Here is a 26,333-nt window from a genome sequence, read left to right as displayed (position 1 = left end):
CGTTAATTCCAGAGAGGTTGGCCCTGCTGTTGGCATGGGGTTACTGCTCAGAAGACCCTGGGTCCTGGGTGCCAAGCCCAAATGACCATGAACAGGAGGCCACACAGGTCTCTGAGGGCAGGGCGGGAGAGGGGGGCCCCAGGCCCTGCTCCAGGGCTCGTTGCTAGGGCCCAGGGTTGCCAGATCTTTCTCTTCATTCAGGAGAATTCGGAAATCTTAATTTTTATGCGAAGTCTTATTTTTAAATGTTGGAACAGAAAGGAAGTAACTTTTTTTTTTTTTTTTTTTAAGTAATCCACAGTCCAAACAAAATATGTCTACAGGCCACACACACCCTCAGGCCACCCAGAGGCATTTTGTGGGTGTCCGGAGCACAGTATTTTTTGTGCATATTGTTTTTTTGAAAATTTTTATATTATGGACAGTTTTAAACGTAAGGGAAGAGTGTAATATGCCCCATACTAGCTCTGAGGTTCTCCTCACCCAGCTTTGAGGATTATTAATGTATGGTCCTTCTGCTTTCAACCACAATCAACATGCATATGCGTGTGCGTATACACACACGCTTACACGCGGACACACACACATGCTCTGGATGGTTTTGATGCAAATCAGAGGTACTGTATCATCTTGCCTGCAGACATAGCAGTATATATTACTAAACGGTGACATGGAAAAGTCCCACTGACTATGGCTCTGTCGCCCTGGGGGGTGAGGACCCCAAGGCTCCGTTGTCTGAGCAGCCCATGGGGATTGTAACACAGCCCCAATAATAAATAGCAGGACAAAGTTTAATGGGAGGAAGACACTTTATTTGTAAAGGGCAAAAAGAGGGAGAGAGGAGAAGATAGATAGCTGCCCTGATAAGAAGGACTCAGGGTAGGGTCTCTGGGAAGATGCAGGACCCGTGGGCCCTTTTGTTTTTAGCTGTTTTTTTTTTTTTTTGTCTTTTTGAGACAGGGTCTCGCTATGCAGTTCAGGCTGGCCTTGAGCTCACTTTGTAGCCCCAGCTGGTCTTGAACTCGCAACAATCCTCCTGCCTCAGCCTCCCGAGTGCTGGGATTACAGGTGTGCCCCACCACGCCTGGTGTTTTTAGCTGTTTTTATGTGGGGGTGTGAGTGACTCTTTCCTGTCCGTCCTCAACCTTTCCCACAGCAGGATTAGCTTCCGGGCACCTCTGCTAGTATCCTTTCTTTGGCTCAACCTTTTTGTTTGTTTGTTTCCTTGTCTTCTTTGATGTAACTTTGAAGACCTTATTTTTCGGGTAGGCAGCTCGTTAGCAAGGGGGTTTCTTATTCTTGGTTAGCTTAGAGTTAGTAACGGAGCCTGTGGATATCATTGTGCTGTCCAGTGACCCTAGAGCGAATAATATAGTGACTCTAGAGTGAATACACTTGTAAATAAGCGTATAGATTAGTGCCTGGCGGTGAGCACATACTGCATTAAAGTTAGACCCCACCTTTTGCTTCTCCTGTATTTTATTGGAGGTGAGGGTAGCTTATCACTTCTCTGCTTGGCTTTCTGTGTCTTGCCTGTCAGCTCTTTTTCTGGTCTCTTAGTCTAAGTCCAAGGCGATTTGGTGCCTTTTTAATTTATATTTTTATTATATTGTATTGCATTTTATTTTTTACCCCCATCTTTGTCTTGCTTCCCAGGAGAATCTCTCTAGTGAAGTTTGTTTTTAACTCTTTCTAGTCAAGATTTGCTAAAAGACTTAAGGAGGCCCTATTTCATTTTTTTGTCTACAGATCCCTGTCTGTACAGTTCCTTTATATCAAATATCCAGTCAGTGTTCAAATTTACCCTCTTGTCTTATAATTTTTTAACAGCTTATCTTTCTGGCTCACGATGCAGGTAACACCCATGCATTGGATCTTACTCCATTTGGCTGCTGTATCAAAATACTATAAACCAGGTTGCTTAGAAAAAAGAACTTATGTCTCACAGCTCTGAGGGCTAGGAAGTCAAATTCCATGTCTGGTGGGACCTGCTTCCGTGTTTATAGATGACTTTTTGTTGAGTTCTCACATGGCAGAAAGGGTTAGCGTGTGGCTTTGGGACTCTTTTGCAAGGACACTAATCACCTCCTAAAGGCCCTACTTCCTAATACTACTGCCCAGGGGGTTAGGACTTTAGCGTGTGACTATGGGGCTGGGGAGAGGACTCTTAGACCACAGCACATTGCAGATGGCTTTGGTCTCACATCAGTTTCCTGCTGCTGTGCTTTGAATGTGTACCCCAAAGTTCATATGTAGCAAAGAACAAACTTAATCCCCAGTGCAACAGTGTTGAAAGGTGGGGGCTTTAACTGGTGTCTCAGTTACTTTTCTCACTGCTGAGACAAAATACCTGACAAAATTTCCCTAATGTTGAAGGGGAAAAGTTTTATTGAGCTCACAGTTTGTAGAGGTTCAGTCCATAATTGGCTGGCTCCATGACAGGGTGGTATCACAGAGGAGAAACAGTTCATGGTGGGCAGAAGTGGGCAAAGCAGCAAGGGACGACCACAGCTCTTTCTGATTTAGGACCTCACAATGAGGTAGGGGAAATAAATGTAATTCCCAATCTGCCAGACGTCCAATACACTGAGTTTGTGGTTCCCGAAGTTGAAGAATGAATTAAGGAACAGCAGAGGTTAAAAGTAGGAAAATTTATTGTGCAAAAGGAATGGGGAATAGAACAGGGAATAGGATTAGCTTCTGAGAGACAGGAGGGGTCCCGAATGGGTTGCCAGTGAGCCCAATTCTCAAAGGAAATTTCATAGAGCAAAATCGTGAGGTGGGTACAACGTGGGTCAAAACTATGATCCACCAACAAAATTACAAGTATAGTCATTAGATAATATTGATCCCATGGGGAAGCAGGTCATGTAGCAAATGTACATGGATGCTATCATTAACCTTGACTGATAATCTATAGTCTTAGTCTTGTCTTAATCTTAGTTTTAGCTTAGTCTTAGTAGGTGGGGGAGGATGGCCCACCCCTAATGGAATAATGGTTTATTTATACGGGAAATCTCAAAACTATGGTACCAAAAATTTCAAGCTTCCTTTTGTCCCCTGGGGAGGTATATAAATCTGGCCATTGTGACTTTTAAATCTTCTTTACATGCGCCTCCAGCCGCAGTATTGATGTGCTCTCTTCTTTTGCACTGACTTCATCAAGGGCCCAGCCCTGTCTGAGTGCTTATAATGTTTCTACCTAATTTAGCTGTCTATAGTATTTCTGTCCCTTATATCTTATCCAGGCTACTCAGGGTGGGTAGCACTCAAATCCTTAACCCTAGTGTCCTTGAGCCTAGCACTGCATCATGGATCAGTCCCAGCATCACCCGCTATAGCTTCAGCCACCTCTGAAAGAGCCCCACCTATGACTGAATGAGGCTTTGAGGGGAGATGTGGACATAAGCCATAACAGTAAGTGTTTGCAGCTTGAGGGCTGTGGCTATGAATGGAATAATGCCATTACCTTGGGGGTGAGCTACTGATAAAAGGAGTTAGGTACCCTCCCCATCCCTCACCCTCCCACCCTGTCCCTGGGATGTGCAGCACTAAGGCCCTCACCAGGTGCAGGCCCTGACATTGGACTTCCCAGGCTTCAAACTGTAAGAAATGAATTTGTTTTCTTTCTAAATTACCCAGTCTGTGGTATTATTCTGATATAGCAACACAGAAAGGACCAAGGCACTCATGATCCTTTCTCTTTATTTTTCTTTGTGCTTCTGTTAAACAGTTCAAGTCCTTTGCTCTGTAAAGTTACTGTCATTCTGATTTTGTTGATTGTCATTCTGGATGTGCTGCAAATTTACATGATTGTGTAATATCCTTTTTTTTTTTTTAACACGAGAATCCTAACACTTTTATTTTACCAATTTTGCTGATGTTCTCCCTGCTACTACTATGTGTAGTGTATCATTATGAGTCCCTGTCTTACAAGTTTTTTTTTCCTTGGTATGATGACATTAATATCCTTTCTCCTCTCCAAGTAGAAACATACTACGAGCAGTCAAATCTAAGATTGTGTCAGCTTCTACCTGGCTTTTGGGATCTGTTCGTGACTCTGCTGGAAGCTCAGATGCTTTCTTGGAGCTTTCTCTGCCTTATGATACAAAATTTTGGTGGCTATTTTTAACTTTTCAGACTGCTGGCAGCAAGTATGAAGCCTTTGCGTTTGAAATCAAGGTGTAGTGTAGTTCTCTAATTAAAAATGATATGTGCGTGACTCTGCCAGCTCCGATGAATAATTTGTTGAGCTACAAACAGTAGCAAATTGCAGAAATGATTCACCTGGATTTTTGGAAAGGGTTATTTACAAAGCTTAAAATAAATTACTTTGAAATACTAAAGCCCTTTTAAGGATGGGGACCAAGAACCAAAACTGTAAGTTATTAATATGACTTAAACGTTTTACCTTAAAAACATTCATGAAGTAAAAATAATTGATGAGCTTCTGTTGTTGTCCTTCAGGTTGGCTACACTCCTTTTAACATACTATAAATAGGTAGGCTTTCATTCTTCTAGAGAAGCTGTTTCAAAATTAATTTTAGAAATATGAACCTTTGCGTGAAGTTTTCAACAAGGCTGAAAAGCATCCTGTGAAAGTTTATGGACTGATTATTTTGGGGTTTCAGAGAATCAACACACTGAAGCTGAGGATCTGATTTTGCTCTTTAGGTCTTTATTTGTGGTACAGGAAGCAATTTAGAGATGATGAACAACCAGGAAAGTAGTATTGATGACAAGATATCAAATATGGTGTTCCTTGGTGTTACAAATACTGTAATACAGTGGCACAGGAGGCTGTGGAAGATACTAACACACAAGGACAGATGTGCAGATAATGTAAACGGTTAGCTGGTCTACAGCTGAATGAAGCCAGTGATGAAGAAATGCGGTGCTCCTGCCTTGGTTGATAAACAAGTGGGTGTCTCTTTGCCATCTCCTCCTCGGTTCTAGGCAGAAGGCACAAGACTCTTCTGATTTACTGGCTCCTCCAAACCATGGCCTTGAGTAAGGAAAAAAAAAAAAAAAAACACCATGCTTTTCCCCAAACATCTTAGATGAGTGAGCTTGGGTTGAATACTAAGGTATTCTGGTTTAGTTGCTATGGAGATTTCTTCACACACACACTCAGAAAGAGAATAGGAATATCATGGAAGGTGGATAGCCAATGAATTGCAAAATGCATTATGTTATTTTGGTCTCTCTGCCTGGATTCTTTTAATCACGTCATTTGACTAGGAAAGTAGGTCTTTGTGCAACTTGATTTCAGATTAAGTACGGACCTTCGGACAGGTCGAGGTGTAGAAAGGCAGTATGTGGTACCCTCTGAACTCTGTGCTCTGTTTGCTTTGGAACCGAAAGATACTACCGGGTTGTTTAGAGGCTGGGTGGAGGTGAGGGCAAGCCAGCTGAATTGGCCTGTGGGTTCCTTCCCTCCCTCCCCTTTCCTTTTCCTGTCTTCTCTCTTGCCTGCTCCCCCGCTCCCCTGCCTATCTGTCTTTCTGTGCTGGATGACAGTTGCACTTCCAAAGCCCTGTTCCAGGGTCTGTGTAAACTTGAACAGTCATGACTCATTTCCTTGCAGATTCTCCTGTGGTTCTTTGTGTTCCCTTTGTATACAAAGTTGATCTCTGACACACTTCAAGATTTCCAGTCAAGTATTTAAAAAGAGTCCTTAAGCATCTTCTTTTCAAGAAACCTGTATCTCCCCGGGAAATATGTATTATATATATTAGAGGAAGACCAGATGGCTACAAATGCTCACCATGAAGATGATATGGAGTTTTCACCTGATGGATAACCTGGCCGGATGGCTGGTGGGAAAGCAGTGGAACAGGCTTATATGAGTCTGTTTCATTCTGTTTCATGTTGCTATAACAAAATAGCCGAGGCTGGTTGTTGTATAAAGAAAGTATATTGCGTTTTCTTTTCTGTTATTGTTTTGTTTTTAAGGGTACTGGGGATGCTGTACAAATGCTCTCACTGAGCTCCATCCTCGGTCCAGAAAAGTTTTATTTAGCTCACATTACTGGTAGTCTAAGAGCACAGAGCTGCTTTGTGCTCTGGTGAGGGACTCAGGCTGTGTCAGTGCATGGTGGATGGCATCACATGGTATATGAGGCAATGGCAAATGGGCGGGTGTGGAAGAGACCAAAACAGCAGGGGATATTTATTTATTTATTTATTTACTTATTTATTTCTCTTTAAAGAAAACCAACAAGGTTTAACTTTGCCTTATAAGAACCCAGTCTCCTAACTATGTCCTACCAGACCCAGCTCACTTCTGAGAGACCTCATCCAGTCTCTTGACAGACATTCATCCATTCAGGGGGTCAAGCCCATATGACTTTAGTACTGTATCTTACAACTGTCCCACCACCTCTCAGGACCATTACATTGGGAATCAAATTTCAACATGAGTTTTGATAGGAACAAACCATAGCAAGCTGTAAAATGCCCATTACACATTGATGAACAAACTCAGGATCCAGAAGGTGACGTGTTCTCTGTTTTCTGCTTATGGGAGAGCATACTCCCTTTCATTTGGAAGATGGATAACTTAAGTAACATCTATGAAGCCATGGAAAGAATATGGTGAATGATTTTCTGGTATCTTATGGTAGGTCACACTGAGAGTTGTTTCAGTGTAATGTATAGCATTTACTTTCTATGACTATAGCCATTCTAAGGAAATGGTGTTCATGGCTGTGCAGAATTGTCCTTCATGTTACACTTTGATAGTGGAATCTTATAGGTATTGAAGTGTATGATTTGATTTAGCAAGTATGTATCAAACACTTGTTTTGTTCCAGGTAGTATGGCAAGTACTGGAGATACTGAGGCACGGTCCCAGCCTAGAAAAGGCTTAGGGTAGCCTAATGGGTGAGACATGTGTCCATGCAGACATGTATCTGTGCATACATGAAGACAGGGCACTAAGGCAGAAGGAAAAATATGCAAAATTTAAGAGTAGGAATGTCTTGTGTTAGCATCTACAGGGAGATCTTTTCTCCTGATCACTATCCTAAATATTTGGAGATGAGATTGGGGATCCTCAAATTGTTCTCTGTGGACCAAATCCTGCAGGCTTTCTGGGTTTGTGTGATTGTTGAAATCGAATGCTTTTGACATTTTTAAATGGCTGAGAATAACAAAAAGTCACAAGGAGAATATAGTCACCTGCCACAAACCATGTTTTAGTCAGTGATGGACCATACATATTTCACTGGCCTCATATGAGATATTATTGCCTACTGATGTAGCTGGTTAAGTTTGTATACATACATTCTGTGATGTTTGCACAATGATAAAATAGCCTAGCGATGCATTTCTCAAAATGTATCCCCCTTATTGAGCGGTACATAACTATGATAATTTGTGCAGTGTGAAAATCATACGAATTTTAAATTTTAGTGTTCACAAATAAAGTTTTATTGGAATAAAGCCATACTTGCTCATATTGTCTGTGCTTGCTTTTACATTACAACAGCAGAGGTGAATCATCATGACAGAGAGTGCATGGCCCTCAAAGCCTAAAACATTTATTATCCTGCCCTTTATAGAAAAAATGTACTCATGCTGCACTTGGAGTTGTTCAATACTTATGGTGGTGTTGTCCTTGCTGATGTGCTTTCTCCTCCATGAACATGTACCTACTCAGCTGTAATTGCCACCATTCTCTTCTCAATCCATCCGTCCGTCCATCCATCCATCCATCCATCCATCCATCCTTGGTTCCTGGCCATCATGGTATCAGCTGTTCTTGGATTTGTTCATAGAACCGTCACTAGCAATTGCTATAGGTAGAGCTGCACTGCCCTCCACATTCAAGGCCGATGTCTCAGTGTTTTCTCAGTTCCACTGTCCCTTGCTTGAATTCACCCTTCTTTACCCCTCAACGCCAGCTTCTGTTGTTAGGTCATTCATTGACTCCCAGCAGAGGCCTTTGAAGAACTTCTCATTTGTTCACAATTTTAGCTTGTGAAATGGAACCCCATTCGTTAACCTGTAAGAGAGCCCTCTACAAGCATTTAGTTATTTATTGAGACAAAGTCTTACTGTGTAGTCCAGGGCGGCCTTGAACTCACCATGTAGCCCAGGCTGGCCTCGAACTTACCGCAGTCTTCCTGCTTCAGTCTCCCAAATGCTGGGATTACAGGCACACACCACCATGCCTGGCCAGCAATTTTATTTTTAAGTGACCCTTGACTTAGCGAATTTATTCCATCTGGGCTTATTTACTTTTGGTGATCCAGAGAAAAGTAAAACAATGCAATAGAATAATATGTAATGGGAACTCTAATCTTTCTCCAGGCACTGGCAATACTGTGAAGCTGACCATGGAATTATTAGAAAGCTCTTGGTCAGTGCATGCATTTTTACCTTCCTGAGAAATGCTACAGTTATGTACTTCCTTCCTGACATAATGGAGAGGTGTATAAAGTCAACACGAAGGACCCGAGTGGGCTTGCGTGTTTGGCAGTCATCGTGGACCCTTTTCACTCCAGTCTTTGCTCCCTTGTTTCTTGAAACTGAACACCACTGCTGTCTCTTCAAGCAGAATGTTTCAGCAAATCCACAGAAAGAAGCTTTTCTTCTGTGGTTCCTTCCGTTGCATGTTGTGTGGTTTCAGAAGTACTTCCTCAAAACCAGAGAGTTTCTTGGGGAGAATTCTAACAGTGTCATCTGGGTGCTGGCGAGGGAATCCTTAGCCACAGCTCCGTCTTCAGTTGTTAATTCTGGGAGGATCGGCATCCGCACAGAAGAAAGAAAAAATGAGACCGTCACTGGATGATCACTCAGTGTATCGAAAAGGGAAGACAAGGATCAGTTAAAAAAATAAGGACGGGTGTTAAGCCAAGAGATTACAGAAGGTAGAGTTTCAAAAGCTATAATCAGGGAAAGCTTAGGAACTGACAAAACATTTGTGGGCAAATATGTGAATAGAGGAGGGCTGTCAGTCACAGGGCAGATCTTTGGTGCTTCTTATTTCTGCAAAACAATAATACCAACAAAATATCCCGAGGCCTGGTGTGGTTAACACTTACAATTCTAGCTTGCTACTCAGGAGGCTGAGGCAGGAGGGTCACAAGTTCAAGGCTAGCCTTGAACTATCTTGGATGGAATGGCATAGAACAGAGTAGAATCAAATCCCTGGCAAACAAAACATTCTGGAAAAACCAAAACATCCCATATAATCAAAATCTCCGTCCTATTAACACTGCCAGTCCTACACCAAGACATCCATCGGAGAGCTCACTGTCCCATTCTGTCATCTGGATCCTAACAGAAAACAGCAGTGAGGTAGGTAAGAAGGCTACAGCAGCGAGTGCTTGCTGCTCCAAGAGGCGACAGATCAGCATTTCTTTGAAAGTAGTTGTTGCCTTGATTGTGGATCGAGGCTGCACAGTTCATGGTGAGGAGAAAGATGAGTATTGGGCCAATGGTGTGACTCTTTGGGTTCAGCAGGGAGCATGACAGCCCAGTCCTTCCCACTTGCACTCTGGTGCCCCTGGGGTGGAAGCATCAGGCTTATAGGTTATCCGGTCCAGTGACCCCAGAGGGAATGGGGCTGACGGTGGGAAATGTGAACCCACTCTTGAATACTGCTTGCATGTTTAAATAAAAGCACAGGCGGAAAATATGAATGAATGAATGAATGAATAAATAAATAAATAAATAAAGTGTGTATGAGAGAGAGAGATAGGTGTGTGTCCACACACCAACATGCATCTATACATGTGTGTATGAGCACAAACTAAATGCATACACACCTCTATTTGCTTGTCATCCATTGATCCCTCTACTCACCCATCCATCTTCCATCTGACAATACCCCTCTGAATCTATGACCGGATATTGTACTGGTCTTAATACTAGGCGGCAAATGTCTTAAAACCTATGTACGTCTCTTAGAACAAATAAGGTATCTGTCATTAAATGTCTCGCTCATTGGGCTTTCGGGGTGTTTAACAAAACAGTGATGTTTAGATGGGATCTGAAAAGGCTTTCTTGTTTGTGGAGGGGGTTAACATTCAGTGGGAAATAATTTTATCCAAGATAGTTTAGTTTTCATGTAAAATTTATGAACACTTTTTTTTTTTAACCAAAAAATATTCTTTATTTTTTATTTTGAGAGAAAGTCTCACTAAGTTGCTAGATTGCTCAGCCTGGGCTTGGACTTGTGATTCTCCTGCCTCAGCTACCAGCGTACTGGAATTACAGGTATGCACCACCACACCTGACTTTTGTGAAGTCTTCCTAAATTGTGAAATGTGCCACCTCTCCAGACAGCAATACATGAACATACAGCCTTAGGGATAATTCACCATAAGAGTGGGACAGTTCTGCTCCCCAAACCACCCTTGTATCCTCAGGCACAGCCTCCTCTCTCCTGTCTCAAGCAAACAGTTCGGCCTGACTTTTTTTCAAGAGAATTAAAAAAAAAAAAAAGATACAGAATTTTAAAACAAGATGATAGGAAGTTAACAATGGTTGTTATATTGCATATTGTTATCTTCAAAGTAATTGTTCAGATTACCACATATAAACATGAAAAACTGATCAACAATATAATCACTAACTGTTCCTTTCAATAAACCAATAGAAATTAGTACAATTATCTTAGCTTTCTTTTATATATATTTCCTTCCTTCTAATAAACCAATAACAAATGCTGGCAGGGCTGTGGGGAAAAAGGAACCCTTCTCTACTGTTGGTGGGAGTGCAGACTGGTACAATCACTTTGGAAATCAGTCTGGAGATTCCTCAAAGAACTGGGATTAGAGGTCCCATTTCACCCAGCTATTCGCCTTCTGGGTATTTTTCTGGAAGAATGAAAAACATCATACCACAGTGATATATGTGCACCCATGTTTATAGCAGCGCAATTTGTCATAGCTAAATCTTGGAAACAACCCAAATGCCCATCAAGGGTGTTGAGAAATGGATAGAAAAGATGTGTTATTTTTATACAAGGAAGTATTACTCAGCTATAATGGATGCAACTAGAGACCATATTCATAAGTGAAATAAATCAGACCCTCATGTGTAAACATCGTATTGGCTTCCTAGTGTAAGAACCTGAAAGAGTAAATAAGATCCAAAATGTACAATAGATATAGTAAAAGGGAAAGAAACTGCTCAAAGGGAAAGAACGACTGGGATGGGGGAAGGAGAAAAGAAGGAAGAAGGAAGGACTTACTTTCATGGATCACGTTTTTGCACTCTTCATACATTTCCTTGCACTGGAGTTCAGTTTTGTTTGTTCCTGAACTGTGTATGAGTGGAATCATGCTTTATTAAGTATTCTGGGTCTGGATTTATTTTATCAATTGCTAGGGGTAGGGGTGAGATCATTTGTCCTTTGTGTAGCTCTAGCTTGTACACTTTTCATTACTGCATAGTTTCATTGTATAAATAGACTATAGCTTTGTAATCTGTTCCATTGCTAATGAACATTTGGGTTCGTTCCAGTGCTTGGCTGTGGAGAATAACACTGCAGTGATCTTCTCTGGGCATTCTCCCTGCACTCAGTGCATGCATTTTGGGGGCATGTTCTGGGAGTGGAATTGCTGACTCTTCATCTTGCATAGATAAAGCGCATGCCCCAATTATACCCTGTGTCATCTTATAAGGGAGTTCCTATTTGCGTCAAGTCCCCAGGGAAACCCTGGTATTATTAGTCATTTTGATTATAGCTCTTCTGCTAACAGGTGATTTGCTGGTTTTAATTTATGTTTTCTTGAGAATTGGTAAGATTAGGCTCTATTCATAGTTTTATTGGCCCTTTGAATGGTCTCTTTAGTCACTTTTCATTTTTTTCATGGGAAGTTGGTCTTTTTCTTATTGATTTTATAATATATATATATATTTATTATATATATATTTTCCTCTTCCTGGTTAATATACCTTCATTGGTTCATGAATTATAAAGCTTTTACTCTTATTTTCCTTTGTATACTTTCCTATTTTAAAAAAAAAATCTCTCCCTGACCCTAGATTACCACACAGTTACCTTAGATTACAAAATCCTCTGTGTGTGTGTGTGTGTGTGTGTGTGTATAATAAATATATATATATATATATATATATATATATAATTTTATTCCCTCCAAGTGCATTAGAGTATTTTAACTTTTTATTTTCTACTGGGGTTATGATACCGTTATGATAAATATTTTTATTTTGAATTATTTAAGTCTCCTACAACTGTTATTAATATTTACATCTTTGTCTCAAATGATCTTTATTTCTGATGAAACAGAATTTTTGGCTGGCAGTAATTTTCCTCTAACACTTAGGCAACATTAGTTTATCAGGCTCTTGCTGAGCACTTGGCTCTGAGCCTAACTGCTGCCTCTTTGTAGATCATCAATCTCCCTCTTGTTCTTGGTAGTTTTTCTCTCTGTCTTTGGCTTTTGTAGTTCTGCTGTGACATGTAGAACCTTTTTATTGATTCTGTTTGGGGTCTGTAGCACTTCTTGAACCTGTGGATTTGTGTCTTTTGTGCATTTGGGGTTGTATTTGTAGCCTGCATTTCTTCCCTCCAATTTATTCCTCCTCATATATTAGACCTTTTTCCAGTATTTGCATACTTGTATCTTCTCTTTCTTTTTTCTTGTTGTATTTCTTGTCCCTCTAAGCCTCATTCTGCCAAACTGTTGTCATGAACGGAAAGCACTGTTTACTTGCTGAGCAGATATTTCTCTTTTAGGCTGTACTTGTGCTGAGCCCTGACTTAGGTTCTTAGAATTCCTCACAGAGCAGAAGGGAGCCCCTTGACTTTGCGAGTTTTTGTTAAAAATAAATGCTTGCTTATTAACGGCAGTAATTAATCATGAATATTCATTTTATAGTAACTGATGGCATTTAATGTGATGATGTGGGGGGTAAGAAGGAGTGAAGGGCTGTTGGAGCAAAGGCTGTGGGTGAATAGGGCGGTCTGGAGGGAAATGGAAGGCATTAGGGTACGGTCAATAGCAGGTATTGTTCGAATGAAGACTAAAAGTGTGTAGCAATGTTCCAGAAAGAGAAAGGATGTCTGGAAAGTTCAGGGAGCATCGGGAAGGCCAAGTGTAGGCCCAGTGACCTGCCCAAGGGGTGAAGAGCAGGAGACAAAGCAGGGAAGGAATGAGGAGGCTGGAGGGGGGATGGCTGTGTGGGTCCCTCTAAGGACTTCCGCTGTTGCCCCGAGCAGAGGAGGGATAGAATCAGCTTTTAAAAAGCTCCCTCTGGCTCAGGGGACAGAATGGGCTGCAGAGAGGCCAGAGCAGGAGCAGGGACACTTTCTAGGAAGTTTCGCTGTGATCCAGTGGAGAGAGAACCGAGGTCAGAGTATGCCGGCAGCAGTGTGGTGTGGACCAGCGACTTCGGTTTGCACACATTTGGAAAGAGGGTGCTGCCAAACTCGATGCAGCTTGTGGCAGAAAGAGCTCAGGTCATCTCCCATCTTCCGGCCTGGACAGTTGGGAGGGTTCAGTCCTCCTCAGCTGAGCTGGGAAGGCGCCTGGAGGGTGCCCGGAGGGAAGTCCTGTCTCCCAGGTGTGGAGTCTGCAGGGACAGGCCCCAGCCCGAGGCAGAGGTGATGGAAAGCTGGTTGAGTGTGGATGGCTTGGAGTCTCAGCCGGCTGGGGTCTCCAGTGCCTGTGGTTAACTTCTCCAGGAGCAGGTGAGCTCTCAAAAGGAAGGGAAAGAAGCAGGCCTGGACAGAGAGGGCCAGCAGTGTGTCAAGTAGCTCTGATGCCAACAGTGCCCATCATAATTGTCCTGTGGAGACGATACAGCCAATCTTCCTCCACCTCTGTCTCACTTGGCCACCTGATGGCCTTCCCTGGAATGTTGTCTTCTGTAGCTGAGATGGATCCCGAGGAGCTGACAGCTGGAGCCTTCCTGTTACTTTCAGCCCTCACAAGGGACAAAGAGTCCTTCCTTGAAATAGGATCTGGGCGGCAGATCTGTGTCTCTCTCCCTGATTCAACCAGTGCAGATAGAAAAGGGAACCTCTGTCTCTTTCAGGGCCTGGAGCTCTCCAACACGATGAGGTCAGGGGGAAGAGAAGGAACCAGGAAAAGCAGCTAGCAAGCACAAAAAATGTCAGAAGGATCATGGCGTCTTGGAAGCCAAGCGGAATGAGTAACCGGTGGTGGTATGATGGGTTTAGTAAGACGGTGGATGGAAAAAAATCAGTGGATTACCCAGTTAGGAGGTCATGAGTTCCCTTTAGAAGAACATGCAAATGGATATAGACTTCCTCACTGGACAGACCTCAAGAGAGAATGGGAAATGAATAGAACACGGCAAATAGAGAGGGATTGTGTGTTTTTCTGCAGAAGAGCAGAAGAAACACAGCATATTCTTATATTTATAATTCAGTGCTAGAGAAGGGACAGAGAAAAATTGCTGGAATATTGTTTCAGTGAGTAGGGTGCAAGTCACAGCGGATGGTTTGGTTTTCAGCGGCAGCAGGGATTGTTAACCTTGTTCACAGGCAGTAAGGTACAGTATAGGGCCCAGGCAGGTCCTTGTCAGGGGATATGTATGGTCTTGGAAGTTTGTGATAGTTCTCCCTGATTGCTTCATTCTTCCCAGAGTAGTAGGAAAAATGGTCATCAGTGGAGAAAACAGATAGGGAGGATTTACTGGGCATTTGGGAGAGAAGATACATCAGGTAGGGCTCTCTAGAGGAACAGAAGCAATAGAAAACATGTATAGTTATGCAGGTTTATCAGGTAGGCTTAGGAGATTAGAGGTGAAATAAAAAGCTCAGAGGTGGGAGGTTCCACAGTGGTCAGCACTGCAGTGTAGAGAGGGAGTGTCCTGGAGCTGCTTAGCCTCAGGAGATGGGAGCTGCAGGACCAGAGGGCGCAAGGAAGCACTGGTCCAAGTCAGAGGCCTGGGAGCTCCTAGGAGAGTCATTGGTGCGAGTCTGTGTTGGAGGACTGAACAAACTGGAGATTGATGTCCAACACAGATATAACTGCTCAGGAGGTCTAGAGCTCTTTAAAACAGAAAGACTTCCTCCTTCTTTCCCTTTTTATTCCATCCAGGCTACAAGCCTATTGGCTGAGTCTTTGTCCCTCAGTTTGCTGGCTCATGTGTCCGTTATCCACAGACACACCCACACATGTATTTAATTCATTCCAGTTGACATGTCATGATCAACTGCTGTGAAAAGGAAGACGCAAACTCCATGAGTGGGTGAGTGAAAGAGCTGGAAATTTCGGTGTGATCACTAACATTAGCAGTATGAATTTACGGTGAGACTAGTCGGCACGCTTGTGTCTTATTTTGGTTTCATTTTGCTTTCCTAGCTATCATCAGCTATCTGGGTTCAGGTATGAACAGAGCAGTTCATTGAATTTAGCCATGCTGGTGTTTTGCTCAAAAGGATGTAGCCAAGTAAGAGAGGAACAAGCACACGGAGGGAGGGAATCAACCCGGGCAGCTTATAAATGACAAAAACAAACAAACAGAAAAACAACTCACAGTTCTGAAAACTGGGAAGTCCAAAATGAAGGTGCTGGCAGAGTCGGAGACTAACAAGGGTCTGCTTCTTCCCTGACGTCTGTATCTTCTGGAGGGAGGGGCATATGAGCTGTCTGGTATCTATTCATGGGGCACTCAGCTCAGTCCTAAGAGCTCATGAGCTAATCCCTGCAGAAGCCCCAGCCCTAATTGCCATCACCTTAGGGATTTGGATTTCAGCGTTTTCAGGGGGACACGAACCCTTGGACCCTAGCAGACTGAGGAGTGGGCTGATTGGATGGGAGGTGGTAGGTTGAGGTGGGTGCCCTGGCATTAATAGCACACAGGACTCGCTGCTGTAATCTTTATTCCTTTCTGCTAACAGCCCATGTACCTTGAAAATTCTTAAGTGATTGTTACGACATGAGTTGGACTTATATATATTTTTTTTTTTTTTTTGGTACTGGGAATCAAACTCATGACCTCAGGCTTGCCAGGCAAGCGCTTATGCCACTGAGCTATATCCCTGGCCCATGACATGAGTTGGAAATATCAAATATTTGTGTATTATTGGGATGAATGCGTATTTCTCCCCCATTCCGTGTTTCTTTCCTTGGTGTGTGCGAGTGGCAGAGAACTTTCCTTTTGTGGTTAAAGAAGAGTCTTCAGATCTAGAGGTTTGGATCTGGCTTCTGGTCTAGAAGCTACCATCACAGGGTAGTGAGTCACTGTTATTCAGGTCAACAAACAGTTGTAGAGGATCTACGGTGTGCTAAGCACTCCTGCAACCCCCTGAGATTGAGTTGTAAATAAGCAAATGCCATCACAGTGCCTGAATGGAGTTTATATTCTAATGTGGGAAAGGAAAAATAAATAAGAAATGTAGTAAAAGAAAATAGCAAGGAGAGAAGCATAAAGCAGGGAAGGAAGGGCTAGGCAGCAGGGGTAGAGGTGGTAGGCTGAGGGATTGGGAGAGGGATCCCATTGAGAAGGTGACATTGAAAAAGACCCCAAGTCCTCCGAGGTCACATGTGTATGCAGGGCAAAAGCAAGTCCGTGTGGGAGCAAGTAGAATGAGCTGGCAGCAGGACTTAGGAAAACAAAAGCCCACATTAATGTTAAAAGCCAAGAGTATTGCTTTTCATTACTACAACAGAGTCAATAGTTGCTGTGTGCTACTGTGTGTCTACCGGGCTGCAGATAGCAATCAATGGAGAGGTTCCTAGGAGCTTTTAGGAGCTGGGGAGCCACGTCTGGTGTTTCTGCAAGAGGCCGGTGACGTCAGCCGAGCCTACCTGACTCATTTTTGCCAATGGAAAGTTATTCGCGGAAGGGATTACAGCTGCTCTTTAATGGGCTGAGTTCATCTGCGGTGAGAAAAAGAACAAAGGCTTCCAGGGTGCATGGCTTTGGGAGGGGTGAGAAGTGGAAATCGTAAGCCCAGCCTTACTGAGCAAGGTGTATGCATTTGTTGAGGCTGAGAAAGTAAAAGTCAGAGATGGCTTATCTCAGTCTCCGCCAGCGTGCAGCGAGGACTCAGCCGAACAGACTGGTGGTGGTGTGGTCCAGTGCTGAGAAACTCTTCTCAGAAACCAGACCTCAGGGAGCAGAGGGCTGGGCTTTGGTGGCTCAGGTGATGCGCTGACGTGTTTGTCAGCCTGCTGCCTGAGCAGACCCTGCATCAGTAGGCATGCGTAACTCCGGTCCTTGTGCTGGCAGCGGTGTGTCACCACCCTGAGTCACCCACCTTGTTTTACTGGAAGTCTGGGAGAGCTTGAGGTGGATGAGCTACTAGCAAGATTCTGTTCATTATATGTTTCTTTTGATGGGGGACGAACATTAGCACTTGTGGGAGGTATTGTGAGTAGGTCAGAATAAAATATCCACCTACTGCTTCGCTATCTCAGCCCAGACCTCTTGGAGGAGGCCTTGGTTCTCTGAAAGGGTGCAGGGAATACATCTGCAGGTTTCCTCCACACGCATTGAGCATAGCCTTTGCCTATTGCCCAGTTTAATGTGCTCAGGGTGGACACCTTTTGCACTCATCTTTCTAAGACGCAATGATGATTAACTCCAGTAACTTCACGACAAACCCTAAAATACATTGCCTGCTGCTGCATTTGGTTTTGGATGGAGCTGAGATGGCTGTGAACATGCGCAGGCTTTGGGATTCACAGTAGGTCCTCTGAGTTTGTGAGCCTGGAACCCAATAATAATGGTACAAAGGAGGATGACAATAAGAACATACAGAAATACAGCACAGGGTCAGGGACATAGCTCAGTAGCACAAGCGCCTGCCTGGCAAGCACAAGGTCCTGAGTTCGATTCCCAGTATCCCCCCCACCAAAAAAAAAAAAAAGGAAACCAAGGAAATACAGCACACATGAGGATGGTGAGGAAGACAAGGACAGCCTGCACGAGGTCCAGAGGTGGGGAAGAGCTGTGCCCCAGCTCCAGAGAGGCTAGAATTTTGGACCTGTCTCTTGCTTTTGAGTGGCCCTGGGCAGTTTCCTTGACCTCTGTGTGCCTTACTCTTTCTGTAAAAGTCATCGGTGGTACTTTCTTCAGTCATGAGGGTCATCCATACCCAAATGGATGACCAGTGTGCAGCAGAGCGAATTTTTCACAGAAGCATGCTCAGGAGATATAAGGGACTCATTGTCATCTAAGTTGTCTCCATGAAGCCTCAGTCATGCTGTTATGTCCGCATGTCGCGGGTGAGGGACTGAGGCTTTACAAAGATTGTATGATGGCCCTGTGAGTAGCGAAGGGACTCTTGTAGATCTAGAGTTCTCTCTCGGCCTTTCCGCACCCCTATGCGTGTCTTCACGCCTCTCAAGCAGCTGATAGGGCGCACAGTGAGTGCCTTCTATAAGAATGTGTCCCGGTTCGTTTTTGATTGATGATTTGGGTTTGATTCATTCCCCCACGCTGTGCTTCTGAGCTCATGTTCAACCCTTTCTGGTTTCTCCTCCGGCTGTGAAATTAGGGACTGCGGTGTGTTGGTGGGAAGGGATCCTCGGGAGAGATGTTCCATGTAAGCTGTGACCCCAGGCGTACTGTCAGAAGGTGTGCCCTGTCCGCCTTTGTCGTTCTGAAAGATTTAATTTGATAGTTGAGACATTCCCATTTCATCTTGTACAGTCAGAGAGATTCACTCTTCTCCATGTGTGGTGAGGCTCACGGTGACGGGCCAGGGAGAGGAGACACATTTTAAGGCTTGGTTAGTGTGCGTAGATCAAAGTGTTGTTTCCTTTTGCTTTTAGCAGCGGCGTTGTGGAGAAATGCCGTGCTCCATTTCAGCCGAGTGCTGGGATCATTTTTTGAATCTTTAAAAATCAATCTCAGTGAAATCTACCCAGCATAAAGTTTGCCATGTAAACTGTTTTAAAGTATATAATTCAGTGGCATCAAGAACATTTACAGTGCTGTCTAACCACCATATGTTGACCACAACAAACATGCTCTGTGTTTAAAACTGTTTCATGTAACTGGAACCATTCATCTTTTTGGGTCTGACATATTTCATTTAGGACAAGATGGCAGTGTGTGTATGTACCAGTTCCCCCATGTGTATGTAATTATCATGAATCACAAACATATAGTAATAAAGTAAAATGCAGATTTAAAAAGGTTGCGTGTGGCATGTAGGAACGTGTTAGGACTGCACCGCGTGGATATCCTTCCGTGCGTTTGGTCTCTGTGTTCATCTGTCAGTGGGCACCATGGTTCCTTCCACCTTTTGGCTATTGTGAATAATGCTGCAATGAATATTCATGTCCAAGTGAAAATGATAGTGTTCCCCAGCATTCGAGGAGGGACACAGTTTGATTTGTTGGGGCTCCAAGGGCAGGACTTAGGGGAGTCTTTGTCCCTGCTGCTACGCTGACCCCTTGGGCATGTATGAATCTGTCCAGTGTTCCCAGCAGGCTTCCCTCCGTCCCAGCTTGACAGTGTCATTCTTCCCAGGTCTCTGAGCCTAGGTTTGCTTGTATGGAGCTGAGCCCAGACACTTCTCACTTATAGTTTACATTTTAGTTTTAGATAGGAGATTATATATATATATATATGTAATTATTGTGTTGTTTGAACTATGCCCCAAATGTATATACAACTACTGCATTTAATATTAATTTTAGGGAACAATTTTTTTTTGTTTGGTTTTTCTCTGGTACCGGGAACCAAACTCACGACCTTGAGCTTGCCAGGCAGGCGCTTTGCCGCTGAGCTAAATCCCCAGCCCCATTAGGGAACAAATGTTAAGGTGCAGTTGAGTGGCAGAGCACAGAACAGATTTCTTTCAGTAGCTCCAGGTCAAGATGGCATTGCTTTTCTTTACTCCGGGAACCTGAGCGGTGATTTCATGTCTGACTTCAGATGGATAATTAATATATGAGACTCCCTTTCTGCCGTACATTCATGGGGCCGTGGTCTTTTGTGGCTCTATACCAGAAGGCCCCAAGCCCTGGACCATGATCCAGTACCAGGGTCCATGCCTGTGAGGAACGGGACTACACTGCAGGAGATGGTCCGGGAACGTAGCTTGTCTGGGTTCACACACCCTCCTGGAGTTCACTTTCCTGCTTGAGCTCCGCCTCCCGCATTCTCACAGGCGCATGAGCCCTGCTAGGAACCGCGCATGTGAGGGATCTAGATCTCGTGTTCTTTTGAGTCACTGTGATCCCTCCCTCTGGAAAAATTGCCTTCCCTGCTGTCACAATAGGCGTCGATGTCTGACGCTATCTCAGGTCATTGATATTTTGAGATATTTCTGATTGAGCATAATCTTTACATTAGGGAAGTGCCGCCAAGTGCTCCGAGTGACCATAAAAATCTAACATCTACATTCTTAGACGGGAAGGCAAGTACTTCTCATCAGTGTGTTTCCCAACCATCATTCATAAGACGTCACCTAATTTTAATTGATTATGTGCCTGTCATGATCTGAGAACACTACGTTGTCAGGCATTACTGACAGGTCTATAGGCATGGTCCTTTCTGTCACCACTGCATCCGAGTGCGCGGTGTCTCCTTCCTGTCCGAGTTCTCATCCTTTACCTCCTCTCCTTGCAGTATTCTGCAGTATGTTTTGGTCCGGAAAATGTGAAATGACAGTTGCTCATATATTTTATTGTAAAGCAAAAGTCAAAACTGTTCCAGCCCATGATTAGCAAAAGCAAATCTACTGAACTGGTTAGCCTTGGTGAGTGCCGGCGGCCTGTGCGCCCCCCCACTAGGGAGGCCTGCTATTGTCCGACCATAGGGGCTTCGTGGAAGATTTAAGGATCAAGCGTCTCTGTGGTCCCAGACGACTCTGCGGTTTCTCTGTGACCCTGAGGTCTTAGAAGAACCCCTGCGGTCCCATCCAGCATGGGCCTAGAGCCTGAACTGCACTTTACCCATTATCAAAACAGCAAGATTCACATAGAAGAAGCGTCACAAATGCGGAGAGATTCAGAGATACCGGCTTGGCTGAGGTCCTGATTGCAGAGTCTGGGCATGTTGAGTGTTCCTTCTCATTTGGAGAAAGCTTTGGGCGTGTGCCCAGGACAAAGCCCGTGAACACAGACTTCCCACTGAGATCGTCATCTCCTTCCACTTCCCATGGAGTGAAGGGAAAATGAAAGGCTTGCGCTGAGGCTTCGATCCGGCTGTTGGTGCAGCCCGGAGCTGGCCCAGGCCCTCTTATTTCCCAGCCTTGCCTCTCCTGGGACCGAATGAGGTTACCCCATGCGAGTGCTCTCCAACCCAGCTGTTTTAGGGACCATAAGCTTTTGCTTCCTGGACACTGTTTGTAGAGAGAGCAGTGCTGAGGTTAGAAACTGACCTCTTATCTTATTTAGTTACTCCGCATTCTTACATTCAGCGCCAGTAACAATTAGTATTGCTTCTGCTGCCAAGCAGAGAGGTGTCGGAAAGATCCCACACCAGAGAAGCCCAGATGCTCTCCTCCTGTGAACCACATGTACTCTTGTGCAAAGTGCCCTGCGCCCTGGCACCCGGCATGCTGTGCGTGCGGGTGGGGCAGCACCTGGCCTGTACCGTTTATTGCTGGTAGGCGCTATGGGCTGATGGCTCTTCCCTTGCCTTCTTTGTTACCTTTATCCTCGGGTTGTGTTTCTGCCTTCTTCCCTCGCCCTTGTGGTTACAGATGCTTGAGCAATGGGTATGGGGCCACCCACCAAAGAGCCCTGAACCCTTGACCTTGGTGTGTTAAAGCTATTCTTCTGCGAGGAAACCTAACTTGGGCAGTGGCAGAGGTGGGAGTTCTAAAATCATGGAAAACCATAATTGGGAGATACAATTAGGAAGCCAGAAAAATTAAATTGAGCATCTTTGATTATTGAGAAAATCGAAGCCTGCGGGTTTTAAGGACCTGGCCACCTAGTCCCTGCCCTGCCTTCCGGAGGTGGCATTAAAAGGCCATTAGAGTTTTCTTGACCTCCTTTTGGCAGGCTTTCTTTCTTTTTCTTTGAAGTATATCTCTGCATAGGTGTTAGCTATTCAGTTTTCAGGGAGAGCTAACTATCTGGAGTCTCTGCATTTGCTTGGCACAGGGTGTAATCTGAAGTTTGCGAATATTCTTGTATCAAATCAAATTTAATGAGGGCTGCACTTCAAGGCGCCACCTGGCAGAGGGAAGCTTGTTTGTGTCTCATCTCAGAGAAGGGAGGCCTCACCCAGGGCTAAATCAAGGATTTTCAAACACGTCCTCCTTCCTGAGCGGATCCTCAGATTCTCACGCATGGGAGTGGGTGGGATCAGTCCATGTTGAATCCTCTCGTCAGTATCAAATATTAGCAGCACCGATTTTGACAAAACTGGAAAATGTATTCCTGAGGAAAACGTGTGAGTTTGCGTTGTGAAACCATAGGATTAGTGGGATCTGTGTTTGAAATTGCAGTCTTGCGTGGGAAGTGTTGTTTTCATTTGGATTTAGAAAAGTTGAGCGTGAGTGAACCCCCTTGCTGGGCTTCACCTAATGTGCATGAGGGGGGCGGGTGCATCTCCCCAGCTTTGAAGCTCATTGGCTGTTGCTAGGTGATGCAGAGGATGGCATGTTGGGGCCAGGTTTCTTACCTTACTCTGGGGTGGTCTCAGCTCCCTCTGCAAGCTGGACAAGGAGGGGTAAGCTTCTCTGTGGGCACTGGGCTCAGATTTGCAGCCTTTCGTGTGGTTAATTGGCGTGTTGAGGTGGAACTGCCTACATTCCTGAGGGTTTGGTTCTGAAGGCCTTTGGCCCGACATCCATAGGACTTTGGCATAAGGGTGACATTGGTGTTATTCAGAACACACTTTGAAAGGAATTTTCAAAGTCAGCTATTACACACACACACACACACACACCCCAGCTACCTAAAGACTGAGTTAAAAACAATCTTTAGGGAAAATAAGCAAACTCTCCTTAGTTTTTCATTTGTGGGTATAAATTCAACTTTTTCTCCCCATATCAAATGTTTTTCGTTGTACTTATTTATTATATAGTCTCCTCTATCTGCTTAGCTAGCCCTTGTATCAATATCCATTGATGAACTTGTGTGGTGATGTATGCCTGTAATCTGGGAATGCCTATAATCTGGGAGGATGAGGCAGGAGGATCACAAGTTAGCAGGAGCAAATTAGCAATTTGCTTTTTTATGCGGTTCAGATGGGCCTTGAACTTCCTATGTAACCCAGGCTGGCTTTGAATTTATCACTGTCCTCCTGCCTCAGCGTCCCAAGTGCTGGGATTACCGGCGTGCGCCACCATGCAGGGCTAAGACCGTGTTTAAATACAAAAACACAACTAGGGATGTCACACAGGGCAAAGACCCTGAATGTAATCACCAGGTCCCCTAAAGGAAAACAAAAATCATTGATGATTCAGATACCTTTCAAGGGTGTCATGGATCCTCGTGTTTCAAAAGTGTTTTTTCACGCATCCTTCCTCTTTAGGTAATGTTTTTGTAAGTTGGCTTTTTTAGCCTGGTCTCCACGTTTATCACCATTTTGAGCAACTGTTGAGAACAAGTCTGTTGTGCGCCCCCTGCTGGTTGCATTTCTTCTGCGCAGAAACACGGGCTTTCACGTGTAAATTCATTGCTTTGGGTTGGAATCCTGTGTTCACATCTTTCTTTTCCTAAAGACTTACTTTTTAAAAGACAAGCAAATCCAGCGGCGTTCTGTAGGTCAGGTTGGGAAGTTGGAGACTTTCAGAAGGTCAGCATGTCTTGCTGGCCACCCACTTGGCAGGTGGAGGGCTTCCCGTTCAGCTTTGCCCGGCGGGGTGTGGCGTGGGGCACGCTCTGGTGGGACCCCTGGGGTTCTGTGAGGTCGGAGGCCGCTGCCGGGGGTGCCTGGCTTACCATGTTGGTGGTTTTACCTGTATCGGGGCAGTCCTTCTGACCAGGCTTTTGAAACCTGCCAGCAGCTGGTGTAATGGGCGGGTGCTCTGTGATAATCCCGATCCCGCAGGTTCTGCAGATTCCCGATCTCCCTGAGTCATGTGGATTCTGGAGAAGCAGCAGAGGGCACTGTGTTCTCAGCCCCAAACAATGGTGGGACGGACTCAGTTCAATCCCACATGCATTTATCCAGTACCTACCATGTGTAGGGCTTGCTTCAAGGGATTCAAGAGGAGCCAACAGCTGGGCATGGTGGTGCACACCTGTAATCCTAGCAGTCTGGGAGGCTGAGGCAGGAGGATCACAACTTGGAACACAGCCTCGGCAACTTAGCGAGACCCTGACTTGAAATTTAAGAAAAGGGGTGAGGCTGGGAATGTAGTTCAGTGAAGACACCCTGAGATTATTCCCTAGTACCCCCCCTTCCCCCAAAAGAAAGATGAGCCAAACCACTGCCTCTGACTGCCTTCTGAGCCACACTCCGCAGTAACAGTTGGAAGCCTCTTCTGTGATATTAAGTAAGATCCGAAAGAAGTGAAGAAAGGAGATATGGCCCTGCCGACTTACAAGGAACGCCTTTTAGGATAGATAGCAGAGCAGTGGTTACCGGTCAGCCCGCTACATGGGAGGGATGAATTCTAGAACAGCACAGCAAGGTGACTGGCATCGGTAATGATTTATGATACACTTCAAAAGAACTAGAGGAGCGAGCCTCGACTACTTCACTCTACAGAAAGGATCACTGCGCTCATGAATATGCTAATCTCCCTGATTTGATCATTGTACAGTGTATACTTTCTGGGAACCTCACCCCTACCCATATCTTTCCTCAAAGTCTAGTATTTGGATTGGTGAAATAAAACTTACCTGTCTTTACTTCTCAGGTCACGGTGAGACCAGAAGCCTCTGGCTATCACCGCCCATCTGATGGGTTGACTCCATGGCGCTCACTTTCTTTGCCTGTAAGCCATGCGATAGACTGGAATGAGATTAAGCGCCTTTCTTGTTCTGAGCAGAGTGTTTCCAGTATAGATGGGAGAAATGACGATGGGGCCTCTGCTGATCTTCCTTTATCTCCTACTGCTCAGGGTGCGCCCCCCCCACTCCACGGCACTATCTCTGATCCTAAAGCTGATACCTGGCGCTATGTCACCTGTCTCCACCCCTTCCTGGTTATGTTCATCCAAATTCAGCATAAGTCATTAGCCTAGCGAGGGCCCCAAAGCACCGAGTGCCTTAGAGTGTGTGACCTCGAGATCCACTTTCCTCTGTGCTCTGCAGAGCTGGTTCTCAGCCATCAACTGCTGCGCGGTGGGAAAGAAGAAGTTTTGTAAGTCCCAGGAGAGTCTCTTCGTGATGTGGATGATGCTATCAGGAATAAATGAATGAAATGACGGTTGATGGGGTGCCTCTGTCTCAGGGTTTCTCACCTGAGAAAGCAGCTCTGTTGGCATAGGGGGCTGGCTACGCAGTTCTTGGTTATGGGGAGCATCCTTAGCACCGTATGATGTTTAGCAGCATTCTTGACTTCTACCCGCAAGGTCGTGACTATCGAAAGTGTCTCCAGACATTGCCAGATGTCCCCAGAGGCGCAGTTCCCTGTGGTGAGGGACCCCTGCTCCGTGCAGCACTCTCAATTCCGCTCCCTCGGCAGTATTCGCGGCCACGTTCTTTTTGTGTGTTTGCTGTATTCATTTATTAAATAGTTATTAAATCTCTGCTCCTGTCAAGCTCTGTGCAGATTACCAGGAATAGAAGCAGGAGCCAGGCATGTCTTTCTTGGTGTTTTACAGGTGTACAACGAGTCAGCCTGTGACCTTGGCCTGGAGGCACCGTGACTTCTTTAGTGGGTGTTGTGCTTCTATTTCTGTAGCCTGTGTCTTTGAGGAAAGTGCCCCGAAGTGTGGGTCAGTAGCCCTGGCTTCTGGTACAGCTAGTAGGCTTATAAAACGATAATGTGCTATTCATTTATCAATTTCACCCATGAGTGCTTTAGCCATTTCACGTCCGGCTTCTCCCTTGTCTCTTCAGATTTGCTGTTTGTTTTTTTTTTTTAAATAAAATTGTGATTTCTTTCACTCCCTTGAGCCTTCCACCTGAGGCTTCATTTCAGTAGGGGTCATTTAAAGTTTTATTTGACAAAACTTCTTTTTGGAGGTCAGGGTGTGTTCCAGCAAAGTGATGGTCGTTAGACTGTTTTCTGGTGAAGTTAGAATATTTCCTGTTAAGAACTGCTCACGGGAAGTCAAATATATGGCAGCTTTTTAAAAAAAATATTTATTTTTTAGGAGGTGTAGGAGTTTCCAGTTAGTATAAACTATGCGGGTAATTGTAATTTTTTAATTCAGCGTGATGGGCACTTGGGGTTTTCTTATATTATTTTGTCTGTTATACTTTTGTTTATCTGACATAGTTTGTAACAGATTTTCAGGAGAAGCCAGACAGCTGGAAATTTGATTTCTTTCCCTCTACGCTTAAAAA

The 26,333-nt window shown here is 44.5% G+C and overlaps 1 protein-coding gene across 1 annotated transcript in view; it reads left to right on the top strand.

The window, feature by feature from the left end:
• Tiam1 (T-cell lymphoma invasion and metastasis 1) overlaps nucleotides 1-26,333 on the top strand; it is a 373,652-nt gene that overhangs the window by 150,837 nt on the left and 196,482 nt on the right. The window lies entirely within an intron of this gene.

The sequence above is a fragment of the Chinchilla lanigera genome, unplaced genomic scaffold, assembly GCF_000276665.1.
Source record: "Chinchilla lanigera isolate Chin_1 unplaced genomic scaffold, ChiLan1.0 scaffold00006, whole genome shotgun sequence".
NCBI lineage: Eukaryota > Metazoa > Chordata > Mammalia > Rodentia > Chinchillidae > Chinchilla > Chinchilla lanigera.
Note: the sequence above shows the minus strand (reverse complement) of the source record. Positions and strands in the feature narration are given on the sequence as shown.